Here is a 16106-nt window from a genome sequence, read left to right on the forward strand (position 1 = left end):
AGGGCCACTACATGCCAGGCTCAGAGAAAGGCAAGCGGTAGACTGAGTGGCAAGTTAAATGCTCATTACTAATTTTTATTAAATGGACTTTCTACCTTAAATTTTCCTCTGCGATGCATTTATCAAACATCGTTCACTATTTCTGTCTGGCTAATCCCACAGCGGTTCTCCACCAAAGGCCTCATTGCTGCACCCACCCCCTCCACTGCCACCCTCCCACCAGGAGCATCTGGACACACTCGCGCACTTCTTGGTGCCGTGTGTATTTACAGCGTGAAGGATGTTATGTGTGGGTCAGTTCTATGCCACAAAGAAGTGACCCAACCCAAGATGCCTGTAGCTCCCATGCTGAGAGACACAGATTCACTAATGAACTTTATCTCTCTAGAAAACAAATATTAGAATGGAATCTGTCTCTAATTCCCTCACGCTCTGTTCCTGTGTCTGCAGGAAAGCCACTGTCAAATCCCACCCATCCTTCAGATGCCGCGCACTCCTTGGAGTCCCTCCCTTAGGTCCTCTCTGCTCTGCCCACTCTGCCTTGTGGTGGCCCTGCCAGCCTTTCCCTGCTGCAGCGGGAACCTGGCCTTGACTCCCACTAGGACTGCCCCTTTCTCATAACACCTCCACTCAAGTATTGTCTTAAGTCCCTTTTGGGGGACATATGTCTAAATGGATAATCTATACTAGTAAAGTATAAATTTCATCAGCAGCATCACCACCATCACTAACTGTGTACTAGGCACAGTGCCAAGTCCTTTAGGCTTGAGTGCTTAGTTATCACCCCAACTTTTTGAAGCAGGGATTTTTATCATTGCCTTTCATACCATGGAAATGGAGGCTTCTAAATATTATGTAACTTGTCCAGCATCACGCACATCTTCTTTCTCTTTCTGCAGTCTCCAAAGTACATATGTTCAAAGAAAAAATTCAGCATCTGGTTTACATTATACTTAATGGTACATCATTCATTCATTCATTCACTCATTCATTCATTCATTCACTGCTGGGCCCACTGCATGCCAGACAGTTCATAAAGAAAGAAGGAAGAAGCCCCACCTGCTGCCCCCAGGAGAACCACAGGCCCTGGGTGATGGCCCTCTCCCTCCCAGACAGACCCTCAGGACACAATGTGGGAAGAGCAATGATTGCGTAATTAATGCTCAGGCTCCCAGATGCTCAGAGACAGCCATCAGAGGAGGCCCGGGTGGCCATGAATATCTGCCCTCCCACAGTCCCCGGCAATGGAGCCCCTGGCAAACGTGACTTGCCCTTTGGCACCATCCTGCTGACTCAGCAGCAGCACCCGAGCCTTCCAGGATCACCTCCGAGGTCTCGCACAGGAGACTTGGGGACTGGGCTCTCACTACTCTGAGTACTTACCAGCAGAATGCGGCAGGGAAACAAAGTCCCCTTCCCACCCCCTTCCTTAGTTTTACAGGTGGTTGTCTGTGTCACTTACAAGCAGCTTCAAACGAGTACATGGGTTGTATTTCCCCATAGACTTTAAATAACGACATCCTGCCATGAGCTGAAAATCTGGTTGGCACTCCCAAGGACCTGTCGGCTCGCAGCTCCGCTCCCTTTAAGGCATCAAGCCTATTTGGAACATAAAAATTTAAAAATACAAAGATTCCAACATTTTCCTAGTGGAAAAATTGGCCGCCAGAAAATAGTTTCCTCCCTGCCTGGGTGTATCAGATCCCTACAACAATAATCCCCAGGACAGGTCCTCGCAGCATTCCTTCCCGGGGTGTCCCTGGGAGCCAGTGGGGCTGGGCCCCTCGTGCACCTGCGGTGGCCGGGTTGGGGTGAGTCTGGCAGGTCCATTCTGCTCTACTCGGTGTCCCTCATTCCTCTCCTGGCCCAGTGGGCTCAGCAGGCACAGCTTTCTCAGGGTGATGGCGGAGCGGAGGAACAAGAGCAGGAAAAGGCCAGGCACTTTCTCAAGCCACTGCTCCTGGGCCGGTAACAGCCCACTGGCCAAAGCCGTCCCTGGCCCAGCACAGCTGCACACGACATGGACACGGGAGGGCAGGGTTAGGACCACTGATGGGACCCACAACCACACTGGTCTGCTCCAGAGACAGCAGTGATATTTCTGAACCCCAAATCAGGCTTGACTAGGATTCTTACGCCCTGCCAAGTGAGAAACACATTCTGGGAAGGGTGGTCTAGATGGCAAAGGTGGACATTTCTGAGACATTTTCATGGGGTATTCCAGGTAATGTATGAATCACCTGGAGGAATATTTATAAACCATTCTAAAAACTAGCGGGATAGTCAGCACCAAATAGCAAAATACCAAAGCACCTCAACAAAGGAACATTTCTGACAAAGCCAGAGAGAGGTGATTATTTACTGCCTATAACCACTTCATAGTAATTGCGAACATTTACGCAGTTATTACTATGTCTTGGGCTCTGTGCTAAGCACTTTCTATGGATTATTCCTCTTAATTTTTATAGTAAACTCATGTGATAGACAATTTTACAGATGTGGAAACTGAGGCCAGCAGTTAAACAACTGGGCCAAGAGCTCACAAAGAGTAAAAGGAAGAGCCAGGACTTGAAGAACCCAGGTCTGTGTGGTTCCACAGATCTTTTTTTCACCACTACCCTACACCATCCCTCTATTCTCATGAGCCTCAGTGGCCTTGTCATACTTCCCTCTTTATTTACAAATAATACTCAGAGCTTTTGAATTTTCTTCTGTTTCTGACAGAAAGACTATTCTGCCTAAAAATGACATTTTACTCAATGCCTGGCTAGCCTAATTCCATGTTTCTTCCATTGTATATTAACTAAGACCGTTTCTAGGGAGAACACAAGACTCAAGATGCAAGGTCTGGCTGGGACTGCCAATCTCTGAGCAGATTGTGTGGGAGGGAACCAGTACAGCTCCAAGGAGCAGAGTGAAGGAAAAAGCCCAGCAGTTGGCAGCAGACACCCTTGGTTTCTTTCTTGTAAAATGATGCTATTCAGTGCTTATATTCGAAACACTACACTTCATATAAATTGATACAAAAATACATACCAAAATTTTAAGTTTATTCTCTTTTATTCTCTACGTAACATATATGTGCATAAAGTACAATGCTTGTCAAATGGCTTAGTGATACATCTACACTGCACCTTGTGTTTCCAATTGTTCTAAAACTTTACAAATCATTTGTTGATTTTTAGGTTTGTGGGTAAAGTCTTCTGTCTGATGCACTTGTCACCAGTAAACAATGTCTTTGTCTGAACCAGGACCCTCCTATTACATTAAGAGTCATTAGGGCCCCTGTCCCACAGCTCCTTGCTGTAGCCAGGGGGCCAATGAATGGGAGCCGGCTCTTCCCACACACGCTGGGCCTTGAGGCCTTGAGCTTGGCTCTGCTGACAATGCCACTGCCACCTGCCCTTGCTTCCTTCGTTGAAGTCCCACATAGTGCTGGGGCAGGTGCTGCACCTCGATCCACGTGGCTGCCCCCAGGGCCCTGCTGGCACCACTCCAGGCCTCCTTCACCACACCGCTGGTCTGCTGCCAAAGTCAATCACCAGTGTAACCATAATACAGCTATCTTGGTACCAATGGCTAAACTTCAGCCCTGAGAAGTACTTGTTTTTGCACCCTCTATAGGCTCTTGTAATGTTTAAATAAGCAAATGTATGACAAGATGTCTTCCAAAACAAATAGTGAATATTGCCTACAGATGCTTTAGGGCACCTTTCAGCCACTGAGTGTACACTTGATAAAGCAAAGGGGATCCAAAAGTCATTCTTCCCTTGCTTTTTGCCACCAATTCCAGGAAGCAATCTGAAAAGCACGAAAAAGAAACCAAGAAGGCTGGTGGTCAGCAACTGCTGTGCTGGGCAGAGTTCAAAGTAACAGAAGGGGGTTAAAACAGTCCTTCTGGCCAGCGTACCTTGTAACCATCTAATAACGGCAGTACTCCCAGCAGGGGGCCTGCGCAATAATCTCCACTGGATGTCTGCAGTACTGAGGCCTCCATCCCAGAACAAGTGGGCACCTCCATAGTACAATATTCAGATTGTGTCTGACCACGTCTTTGCAGGTCATGTGAATAAAGAGACAGATGGTACAGAATAGTGCTAAAAAGCATTGTATTAGAAACAGAATCAATAGGATATATTGTAGATAGACAGACAGAAATAGGAACTGGTTCTCATGAAGGCCAACAAGTCCAAAACCTGCAGGGTGAGCCAGTGGTGTGGGACACTCAGGGACAGCCCATGCTCCAGTGTGAAGGTCATCAGGCAGGAAAAGCTAATATTGCAGAGGAAGTGCAAAGAGTCCAGCTGGAGAATTCTCTCTTATTCAGGGGAGGGTCAGTCTTCTGGTTCCATTCCGGCCTTCAACTGATTGGATGGGACCCACCCACATATGGAAGGCGATCTGCTGGTCCACTGATTTCAATGTTAATCTCATCCCAAAACCCTCACAGAAACATCGAGAATAATGTTTGACCAATGCTCTACGAACCCTGTGGCCCAACCCAGCTGACACAAAATCAACCATCATAAGCATGTTCCTAGAGGAGATAACCAAACTTGAGGCACAGTCCAACAGGCGTTGATTCTGGATTGATTCTGGATCGCCACAGAAGTTCCCAGATTCCGTGTGTCAAGAAAAATCTAGAAAAGTTGAGAATTCTGGAGATTTCACAGAGAATTTTATAGCACGTGGAAAACACCACTAAAAGTGGGTGGGGGCTGTGAGAAATAGAGGAAAACCACAGGGGGAACCATGAACAGATAATGATCCTCACCTCAGTTCAGCAGTTCCTGCTGCTTCCTCTGACAAAATCACATCTTGGCCAGGCAAGGTTATGCGGGAAGGGAGAATTCACTTATGAAAAGCAACGCTGGAGCCAGGCCTTTTAACAGGACTTATGTGCACATGCGTGTATGTGTGTGCGTGTGTGTGTATGTGTGTGTGTAGAATATTCATCCAAGGAGACATTTTCCCTTCTCTAATTCCTTTAAAATCCTCTGAGCACTGTAGCCTTAGGCTGGGCAGGCCCCTGCCCTCCACCCTTGCTCTCCTGAAGTGGTCTCAGTCACAGATTTCAACCCCATCAATATGCTGATGACTCCTGAATTTATTTCCCCCAGCCCAGACCCCGCCTGCCAAACAGCAATTTCATATGGCATAGCTTAATATAGCCACCAATGAAAAGCCTCTAGCTCATAGCATAAGTTTTTTCTCTCTGTTAGATGATTCTTGTCACGTGACTTTTAAACCGAAAATAACATTTAAATAATCACCCCTGCCTTTTATAACATGCTTGGCCAGTTAGGATGCAACCAAGACACATTCACTGTTACCTAAGAACCACGTGATGTGGCTTTTTCTCTCCTGCCTCCACCTCATTCCTGCTAAGTAGCACCCGGCATCCAGGGCCTGGGGAGTGGTGTGTGAAAGAACATAAAACCATGAGAACAGACTCACAATAAGGCTTCTGACAGTTGGTTGATGCTTCAGAGACTAAAACTTCCCTTTAAGAAGATCAGCCACCCATTCTATCTGTTTCCTTTTTGAGAACTTTTTTAGGAAGAGAGGCAAGTCAGGTTTTTTGGTATATTTTTATCAGGAAAAACAAACTGAGATTCATCTTTTTTTTTATAATTTGGTATGCTCACAATTTGCTTCTGCATTTCTCAGAAGAGCAGACACATACGCTAAGTGGCCAAGCTCAGAACCACTAATGCAGCTCTCATTTCACCTTTACCAGGGAACTGAGGCAGGTCATTGCTAAAACTGACTCAGCATTTTTAAAAAATATATCTTTATTGATTTCAGAGAGAGGAAAGGAGAGAGAGAGAGATAAAAACATCAATGATGAGAGAGTCACTGATGGAGCCTGCAACCCGGGCATGTGCCCCAGCCAGGAATCGAACCCCGATTGCCTGGATCCTAGGTCGATGCTCAACCATTGAGCCACGCCCGGCCGGGCTGGACTCAGCATTTTAACATTTATGGATGGTAAATGGAACTGGCTTCCCAACATGCTGTAGCTCAGCTCAGGGAATTTTAAACTAAAGACAAAAGCGCAGCCCTGGTTCCTTGTCAATAACAGCAACACCCCCACCCGCACAATAAAGATTTCCCACTTTCATGAGAAGTCTGACTTCAGTACCTTTGATTTGATTTTGTCTGGAACCTGGAGGAAATGGAAATCTTGAAAGCTATTTAATCAAATGCCTTTGTTTTACAGATAAGCAAGGCAAAGCCCAGAGGAGTACAGTGACTTGCTCAAGGTCACAAAATAAGTCCCTTAATCTCAGTGTCTCATCTCCCCATTAGGAAAATGGCACTAACAGATATATCTGCCTTATTGTTTTTTTGTAACTATTTAAGTACTTTATAAAACAGACTCAGCAGAGTGCCTGGCAGAAAGAAAAACAGATGTTTAATATCAATAGTTCTCTCCAGGCTAATCCTTCAAGCAGGGTGCTAAGATAGTATTCAGATGTCCCTATTACTTTGTATATTTGGTAAAAACAAACAAACAAAAACACAAAACAAAAACCATAACGGCTACCCTAAAATTAACCCCTTCTATCTCTGAATTTCACAAATTAGACACAACAGTGTGAGGGGGTGGCTAAGAGGAAGAGGAAAACACCCCTTTGAGAACAAAATGGTCTTTCCTGCAGATAAAAGATGACCTATCTCGAAGAGCAAGGGATTTCTCTCCCCTTTATGAAGCCAGCCTAATTAAAGAAACTTTTCTATGGGTTTTTCAATTAAACAGACATCACCATAAAGGAAGCCCTGAGACGCGTGAGCGAGCGCCCTCTGCTGTGGGTTTTCATTAGTGCACTGAGTGTTGGTCTTGGAGGCCCTGGGCCAGGCGCCGACCAACGCCCGGGAATCCCGAAGAACCTGTGGGAGTGCAGGACACTGACTTCCTCAAGTTCTGTCTCCTCAAAACGGAAAGGGCAGCCCTACTGAGTTCAAAGCCACGTGAATTCTAGGAGAGAGCTTGGGTTGGGGGTGGGGAGAGGACATTGCTACAAAATGCTTCACTCCTATCCCTGATTACTTTGCGTTGGTCCAGTTAAGGGCTGGCAAGCGAGAGAAAGGCTAGTTAACTTGTGAGGCATCCCTAAGTTTCAGATGGACAAATTATTACAAAAGCCCAAGTGATGAGCATAAGAATCAGCAATAGGCAAAGGAAAGGTAAATCTGCTCCTCTATCTACACTTAAAAGGCTTGGTAAACTCCTAAAGGTCACTGTGCTGACTGCATGTCCCTTAGGCTCCCGAATGAGAGAAGGGTTTCACAGTGACGTAAGGAAGAATGACCCAATGGTCACAGCTGGCCAGTGACGGCCACTTTCCATCTCTGGAGGTGATGAGAGGCTGGGTGATTCTTTCAGGATGGGGAGAGATTTCAAGATTCCAACTTCAAATGGGCAGTTGGTGTCCATCAGCAGTTCTCATAATTTCACAAGTCAGAACGACCTTCGAAATAGTTTGGGGAAGCTACAGAGAGTTTAAGGACACACAAAAAACTATTTAATATCACCATGATTTCTTAAAAGATTGAAACATTTAAAACAAATCTAAAAATCAAAGGCAAACATCAGACAAGAGAGATATTCTTTAAATTACTGGATTTAAATTGGGTGGAAGTTTAATGTACTTCACAACCCTGACTCTTCACATTTTGCTGTGAATGGATAAAAATGTTATCATGCAACAGCATTTGGTTAACGATTAGCTTTGGAGAAGGTATTTTTTATAATCAGAAAAGAATGATAAAGTTATTTTACTTTTGAAAAAAATGAAAAAAGACCCAATCCATTACTAAGTGTTGACACTTAGGAATTCTTGAGCATCTGGGATCAGCAGAAGGAAAGGTCTTGGGGAAGAGGCTGGAGCGGCACTGTGTTCTCACTCTCCTGGCCTGCAGAAGAGAGGGCATGCCCAGGGCAACGCTGCCCCACGGGCATCTGAATGTGGGCTGTGGTTGGACTTGAGAGATCCCTTGAAGACTGAACGCCAAATAAGGTGTGGATTGTATTTTCTTGGAAAGCATGTTCAAAAAGGAGCCCATACACTAAAAAAGGTAAAGCCACTGATTTCAAATGACCAATTCCAAAACGTGCTCTACTGGAAACTGCAGGACGCTGAAACAGTCCAGTTTTCACTTTTGCTCATCACAGAGTCTGTGTCCCCACTCCTTGCCTTTCACTTGGTCACCTGACTCGGCTTTGCCCATTGGCAAACGAGGGGAAGTAGCAATGGGCCGGTTCCAGACTTCGGCCTTCAGAAGCTTGTGTGTTTTCCGCCTGCCCTTTCAGCCTGCCCCCTGCTGAGAGCAGAGCCTGTCCAGACTGGTAACAGGTGGGGGGGGGGGGGGGGGGATGAAAGGCATGAGAACCACTCCAGCAAATCCACAAACTCAAGAGTAAGAAAAAAATGCTTAGTGTTGCATTCTGAGGTTATTTGTTACACAAACTTACTGTGGCAACAGCTAACTGATGGAGGAACTAAATTCCGTGATTTTCCCACAGAAGAAAATTAATAACCTGATGCCGTTAGGACTGAGTGGAAGCGGGTAAGAGAAGGCATAGCACAGCTTCTTAATGTCACCCCCTCCCAGCTTCCGTCTAAGCTCTCAATCCCTTCCCTACTCCAGGGCTCTACGGGAAGTTGAGTCTTCTGCTCAAAGGAAAACAAATTAGCCAGGACCAAGATGGGTCGCCATATTCTGCTCTTTTGGTCACAAATCTTCAATGGATGTACATAATTTTAAGACATTTGTAGGTCATCTTTTTAGAAACTCCAACTTTAACAATCTCACTTGCAATGGCTCCATATCTTTTATAGACCGGCCTTGGCCTACCTTAGCAAGCACAGCCCACAGAGCACAGTTTTAACTATGTGGTCAAAGCAGTTCATAGGGGCAGGTTTCTGGTTTGCCACCCATCCAAAGGCCACAGAAGTGCTCTTAGGGAACAGAGGAAGGCATCATGAAACGTGGCATGTAGAAATAAATCTAAACTCCTCAACTTAATAGCTTCTGATTTCCTGCGAGACACCACCTCTCTGATGCCGACTTCTCACCTACAGAATCTCTCACTTATTTCAGAGAGCTGCAGAGGTTTAATTAAGCAACGCACAGGCTAGGTGGCTATGGAAGGCACTTCTAACATGCCTGGCGCTCCCATGCCACCGCCTTGGTCAGCTTGCACTCCAGCTGCTGTGGGGGGGCCACCTGGGGCAGAGGCAAGAGCTCCCGGGTTAGACTCAGAGCCGGATTCTCATCCTGGCTCAGTCACATCAGCCCTGCCGAACAAGCCAAGTCACCCTTCTGAGCCTTGGTGTCATCATCAGAAAACGGTGGCCATGAAAAACCAAAGCAAGAAAATATTCTGGGGAGCAGGGATCATGAGAAGATGTATGCAAAGGCTTCTGAAAACTGTAGAGAGCCTGCAAATACAGGTTATTCTCAGTCATAAGCAGAAGCACAGACACACCTTCAGGGAGCACTCTGGTTTAAATGGCACTTAAGAAGTCGAATTTACCTAGTGGTACTTAATAATTAAATTACTGAAGATTATTTGTGGCAAACCATGTGAACTTAAGTAAGATCCAGTTATTGAGAACTAGCCAATAAAAAATGAAAATTAATTTAAGGGGTTTTCATGGAGGGTGGAAAACCATGTAGTTCTATTAGCTCCAATATCATGATTAATGTTCCTTTTGGTCCAAGGAAATTATGCTCATGAAACCACATCCAGGATTGGAAGGGTGGCTGCAGGCTCAGCATCGCCTCACTCTGTGGGTCACACGTGGGTGACAGCGCCGTCCAGGGAAGTTGGCTCAGTGCGTCCCCGCTGCCCCGGCCGGGCTTTCGTTCCTGAGCCCCACGGGACTGAAGCCGTTGGAGACAGCTCTTGGCAGGCCACCACCCGCAAGGCACAGCACAGCCACCCGAAGGAAACTCACCCCCAGTCTTCCTGTGAAACAGGCTTATTCGCCCTGGACCTGCGGCCGGAGGGGCCGGATTCTGGTTTACTGCACATCTAGGGCGACAGAAGTGTTCTGGGGAACTAGACTGAGGGGTGACACTTCTGCATTCTCCTCTGGCCTCATTACAGCTCACCGGTGCCACCCGCTGCTAAAATCACATCAGGAGGCCAGCATGACCCTGATACCAAAACCAGACGACACCACAAAAAATAAAATTATAGGCCAGTATCCCTGATGAGCATGGATGCAAAAATCCTCAACCAAACATTAGCAAATTGAACTCAACAATACAGTACATTAAAAGGATCACACCCGGTGATCAAGTGGGATTCATTCCACGGACAGAGGTCCGTTCACCTTCTGCGAGTCAATCAACATGAAGCACCACAAAAAGAAAACGAAGCATAAATATAACATCATCACAATAGATGCAGAAAAAGCACCTGACAAAACCCAACATATTTCTGTGACAGAAACTCTCAACAAAGTGGTTATAGATGGAATGTACCTCAACATATAGAGGGTGTGCATAGGACAAGCCACAGCTAACATCATACTCAACAGTGAAAAGCTGAAAGCTCTTCCTCTAAGACCAAGAACAAGACAAGGGTGCCCACCCACCACTTCTATTCACCACAGCCCTGGAAGTCCCATCCCCAGAGAAATTAGGCAAGAAAAAGAAATAAAAGGCCTACAAATTGGGAAGGAAGAAGTAAAACTATCATCATTTGCAGATGATTTTACGTATAGAAAACCCTAAAAACTCCACCAAGAATATAAATAAAACCGTTAGAGCTAATAAATGAAATCAGAGAAGCTGCAGGTACACAATCAATATACAAAAATTTGTTGTTTCTATACATTAACAACAAACTATCAGAAAGTGAAATTAAGTAAACAATCCCATTTACAATTGGGTAAAAAAGAATAAAATACCTAGGAATAAATTTAACCAAGGAGGTGAAAGACCTGTACACTGAAAACTGTAAGACACTGAAGGAAATTGAAGAAGACACAGATGTATGGAAAGATATTCCAGGCTCATACATTGGAAGAATTAATGTGTCAAAATGTCCCTATTACCCAAGGTAATTTACAGATTCAATGCAATCCCTACCAAAATTCCAACAGCATTTTTCACAGAAATAGAACAAACAATTCTGAATTTTGTATGGAACCACATAAGATCCCAAATAGCCAAAGCAATCTTGAGAAAGAAGTACAAAGCTGGAGGTATCATGCTACTGGATTTCAAACTACATCACAAAGATGTAGTAATCAAAATAGTATGTTATTGGCATAAAAACAGACACATAGATCTCAGTGGAACAGAACAGAGGGCTAAGAAATAAAGCCATGCATATATGGTCAATGTATTTATGACAAAGGGACCAAGAATATACAATGGGGAAAAGATAGTCTCTTCAATAAATGGTGCTGGGAAAACTGGAGAGAGCCACATGTAAATGAATGAAACTGGATCACTATTTTATACCATACACAAAAATTAACTCAAAATGGGTTAAAGACTTGAATGTAAGACCTGAAACCATAAAAACCCTAGAGGGGAACATAGGTGGTAAAGCTCCCTGAAATTGGACTTGGTCATGATTTTTTGGATCTGACTCCAAAAGCAAAAGAAAACAAATGGGACTACATCAAACTAAAAAGCATCTGCACAGCGAAGGAAACCATCAACAAAATGAAACGGCAATCTACTGAATAGAAGAAAATATTTGCAAATCATATATCCAATAAGTGGTTAATAACCAAAGTACATTAAAAACTCATATTAAAAAATGGACAGAGACCCTGAGTGGATATTTTTCTGAAGAAGACATAGAGATGTTCAACAGGCACATGAAAATATGCTCAACATCATTAATCTTTAGGGAAATGCAAATCAAAACTACAGTGAGAGCCCTGGCCAGCGTGGCCCAGTCGGTTGAGTGTCATCCCCTGCAGGGAGAAGTAGCCATTTGATTCTGGGTCAGGGCACGTGCCCAGGTTTGGGGCTTGATCCCCAGCAGGGGGCATGAAGGAAACAGCCGATGGATTTTTTTGTCTCTCTCTCCCCCTCCCTTTGTCTCTTTCTCTAAAATCAATACAAATATATTTTTAAAAACTACAATCAGATACCCACACCTGCTAGAATGGCTATTATGAAAAAGACAACAAATAACAAGTGTTGGTGAGGGTGCGGAGAAAAGAGAACCCCTGTGCACTGCTGGGGCTGTGAACTGGTGCAGCCACTATGGGAAACAGTGTGAAGGTTCTTCAAAAAATTAAAATAGAACTAGCTTATCACTCAGAAATTCTGCTTCTGGGTATTTACCTAAAGAAAACAAAAACACTGATTAAAAAAGATATATGCACAGCTATGTTCATTGTAGCATTATTTACAGTAGCCAAGATAAGAAAACACTCTAGCGGCCATCAATGGATGAAAGAATAAAGATGATGTGTGTGTGTGTGTGTGTGTACACACACACACACACACACACACACAATGCAATAGTACTAGGCCATAAAAAAGAATGAAATCTTGCCATCTGCGACAACATGAATGGACCTGGGGGGTATTAATTGCTAAGTGAAATAAGTCAGACACAGAAAGACAAATACTGTGTGATTTCACTTATATGTGGAATCTAAAAACCAAAAGAAACACAACATAACACAGACACAGAGAACAGGCGGGTGGGCTGAGGTGTGGGCGAAAGGGGTCAGGAGGTACAAACTTCTAGTTATAAAATAAGTAAGTCATAGGGATGTAATGTACAGCATGGTGACTATAGTCAATAATATTGTATCCCATATCTGAAAGTTGCTAAGAGAGTGGATCTTGAAGGGTCTCATCACGAGAAAACATTCCTTTGCAACTTTGTGGTGATAGATGGCGACTGAACTTGTGGTGATCATTCTGCATTGTATGCAAATATTGGATGATTGTGTCGTACACCTGGAACTAATATAATGTTATATGCCAATTATCCCTCAATTAAAAAAAAGAATGGGGAAAAAGAACTTAAGTGAGGCTTTTATGTGGCTTGTAATCAAACCTGACTTTGGTTCACATACTGAAATATATTAAACATATGGGTCATCTTTCCAAAAAAATGTTCATCTTCATTGTTTTTGCATCACTCCAAGCTGAGAGCGCAGCCTCTCCAACTGGGCACTGACAGAGGGGGGATTCCAGAACATCTTTACAGCGTGGGCTCTGGGGTCCTTCTGCGGAACTGGGCTCTGGATGAATGTCACAATCAGTTCCATGTGTGAGAAAGGGTGAGCTATTATACATCTCTGCACCGTTCAGCAGGATTTCTTGTTCTTTTCATCGTCACGTCGTTTTAAATAGAACTTTTGTATCCCTGCTGTGGGACTCAGATTCCCAAGGATAAGCCAAGGGGCTGGAAACAAAATATGTAGATATGTTGGGTCTATCAGGACCCTGGAAATAAATAGCCTAAAATCAGAGGATTCATCTGCATATGGACACAAGAGACGTTAGGGGAAAAAAAGTTAACACCCAACTAACAAATATCTTTTCCTACTGGTAAGAATAGTCCGATTCAGTAAGGCTAAGAGATTAACCAAGAGAAAAAAGTAAAGAATTAAGCCAGACATTTTCAATAACTTGTTCATATTACAGGGACATGGAGGGGCCTCCGTTGTTAGCATAAACTCAAGTTCAAGAGTAGAAACCAGCCGCTGATCTTACAGCTAATAACAGTTTCAGCTATGGCTAGGCTGTGCTAAAGGCTTTATGTACCCTGCACATCATGACCCTCACAATAATCTCACGAAAGAACCACTGTGGACCTCATTGTGCTGGGGGCAAACGAGGACTTCCCCAGTTCCAGCTTTGGGCGCAAACTTGGATTTCAAAAGTGCCAGGAACTGCACCCAGCCCTGTCTGAATTTAAAACCTCCTCAGAAACATTCGCAAAGAGGTCAAAACATCAATCTTCTGGTCTTATAGAATCAGATATCTTCAGAACAAAATCCATTTTTGTTAAAAGAAAACTTTAAAAGGAAAAAGGTCTCACATGGCCCTCTCACCCCCACGCCCCTTCTGCCCTCCACCTGCCAATCTCTATAGATCAGGGTTTAGTTTGAGACAAAGTGAAGCAACCAAAGTCTTCCTCCATTAACATATTTATCCACTTTGAATTACCCACCTAACAGAGAAACTTTATAGTCATTATAACTAGTAGAATAAGTTTTACATAAATATTTAAAAACATTTTTTAAATTTTCACAGAATTTATAGACCTCAGTTTGAAAAACCCCAGATCAGATCCAGATTCTGGCCTTGGCTATGCCACTGTTTGCTTTGGAAGAGTCATTTTCTCTCCCTATAAATTAGTTTCTCACCTGGATATACCTGGTAACCTCCAAGAGCCTTCCCAGGTCTAAGATTCCATAAGGCATAGAAAGGAAAGGTAGTTTACTCTGAGATTAAGTACAGTTTTCTCCTGATCAAGAACTGATCAACGGTGTCTGTGAAGAAAGGAAGTCTTGAATTTAGAAATGTCTCCAAGTACCCAGGAAAGATGGATACATACTGAAAAATTCTCAGTGAGCCAAGTCCTCGTCTAAAGGACCCAGAGACATTTGTTATTTAACAACTACCGACTTCTCAACAGGAAGAGCACGTTAATAGGTAGGCTTTGGTAATGTGAGGTTTTTAGGCATGAGCACCAGCACCTTAGGCGGTGACCGGCCATCCCGGCGGCCTCGAAGAGGCCACAGCAGCGTGCCAGCGGGCAAGCCGCGCAGCGCCTCACGCTGGCGACGGAGAGGGCCGCTCTCAGGCTCGCCCGTCTGGGCTGCAAGCAAACGAGGCTGAAGAACTGTCATCGCCATTCCAGGCCTCGCAAGGCGATTACCCGCCACACAGTTCACGGCACACTGAGGCTGCGGGAGGTATCTGCACACGGCAGTCAGACAGGCTCCGGGCCTTCCCTGGAGAGCGCACTTGCAACAGACGCGCAGGAGACGGGAATCGACATTTCTGGAGCGTGCGCTAGGTGAGCTGCACGGGTCATCTTACTTAACTTTTACCAGCGTCTTTTAATCGGGCGCATGACAGTCAATGGGGACATTCTGCAAGGCCAGGCTGAGCTCCCGAACCGGGCAAATCCCTTAAATTCCTACACCATGATTTAGACTAACTGATTGCCAGTCCTGAGTGCCTTGTTTGAAAACATAAACCTCAAAGTACAACAAAAGATGATAGGCCCAGCTCAACAATAGTCGCTATTTCTCTTTACACAGTGAGTTCCGGAGGTATAAGGGCGCTGCCCCGTCGGGATAAAGACGTTGCATCCAGGAAATCCCCCGGTTTTCAATGGCACACGCAGAGGGCTTGGAGAAGTTCCCTGTTATCTGTGGTGACCCAGGAAAGCTACGAACATAAAAGCTGCCAGCAGCTGGTTTAACTTAAGCAATGCATTTCTCAACACGGTTTTCAAACAGTTTGGAAATGAGAATGTACATAACGGACTTGCCTGAAGTTCGTATTTCCTTTCTCAGCTTTCTTCCTGAGCCTCTCCCAGTGCCCTGGCCACGCTCCAAAAGCAAACTCTCCACCCATGTATCCCAGTCTCCTTAGTCACTTTTGCCACAGGAACTTCTGATTTCTTGTCATGCCTTCGTTGCATTAAAATCTGTGCATCAAGAGAAATACTGACCAGCCAATTTCTGCCCTATGCTCATCCGAAAAAGAGGCACTAGGCCAGAGATTCAGCCCCTCCCCACTCCAAAGTCCTGATTTTTATGACAGAAACTCTCTAAAGGGGACTAATTTGTTTCTGGCAGAATTTCATGCATCTCTCCGAAGTGACAAAGACATGGCTCATTACCAAGAGCCAGCGAGAGCAAAACGGAAGGGAAACTGGTGCAGACCACTTTCGGGTGTCCCAGAGAGAAACCAGGAAAGTGTCTGCTCCTGATATCGCTCAAAGGAGATGCACTTGAACTTGGTCCTATCAGGCTACCTGGGAGAAAACAGGCAGGAGAAACACAAGATCTCAGCTTCTAAAACAACATTGCACTTGAGTTCCTCCAGCTCACGAACAAATGTCTTCCTCACTCCAAATATGCGAT

The 16106-nt window shown here is 44.7% G+C and overlaps 1 protein-coding gene across 1 annotated transcript in view; it reads right to left on the reverse strand.

The window, feature by feature from the left end:
* The window catches only part of PRICKLE2 (prickle planar cell polarity protein 2), a 299561-nt gene that overhangs the window by 254877 nt on the left and 28578 nt on the right, over positions 1-16106 (reverse strand). The window lies entirely within an intron of this gene.

This window comes from Miniopterus natalensis, chromosome 15 (genome assembly GCF_054644295.1).
Source record: "Miniopterus natalensis isolate mMinNat1 chromosome 15, mMinNat1.hap1, whole genome shotgun sequence".
In the NCBI taxonomy this organism is placed as follows: domain Eukaryota; kingdom Metazoa; phylum Chordata; class Mammalia; order Chiroptera; family Miniopteridae; genus Miniopterus; species Miniopterus natalensis.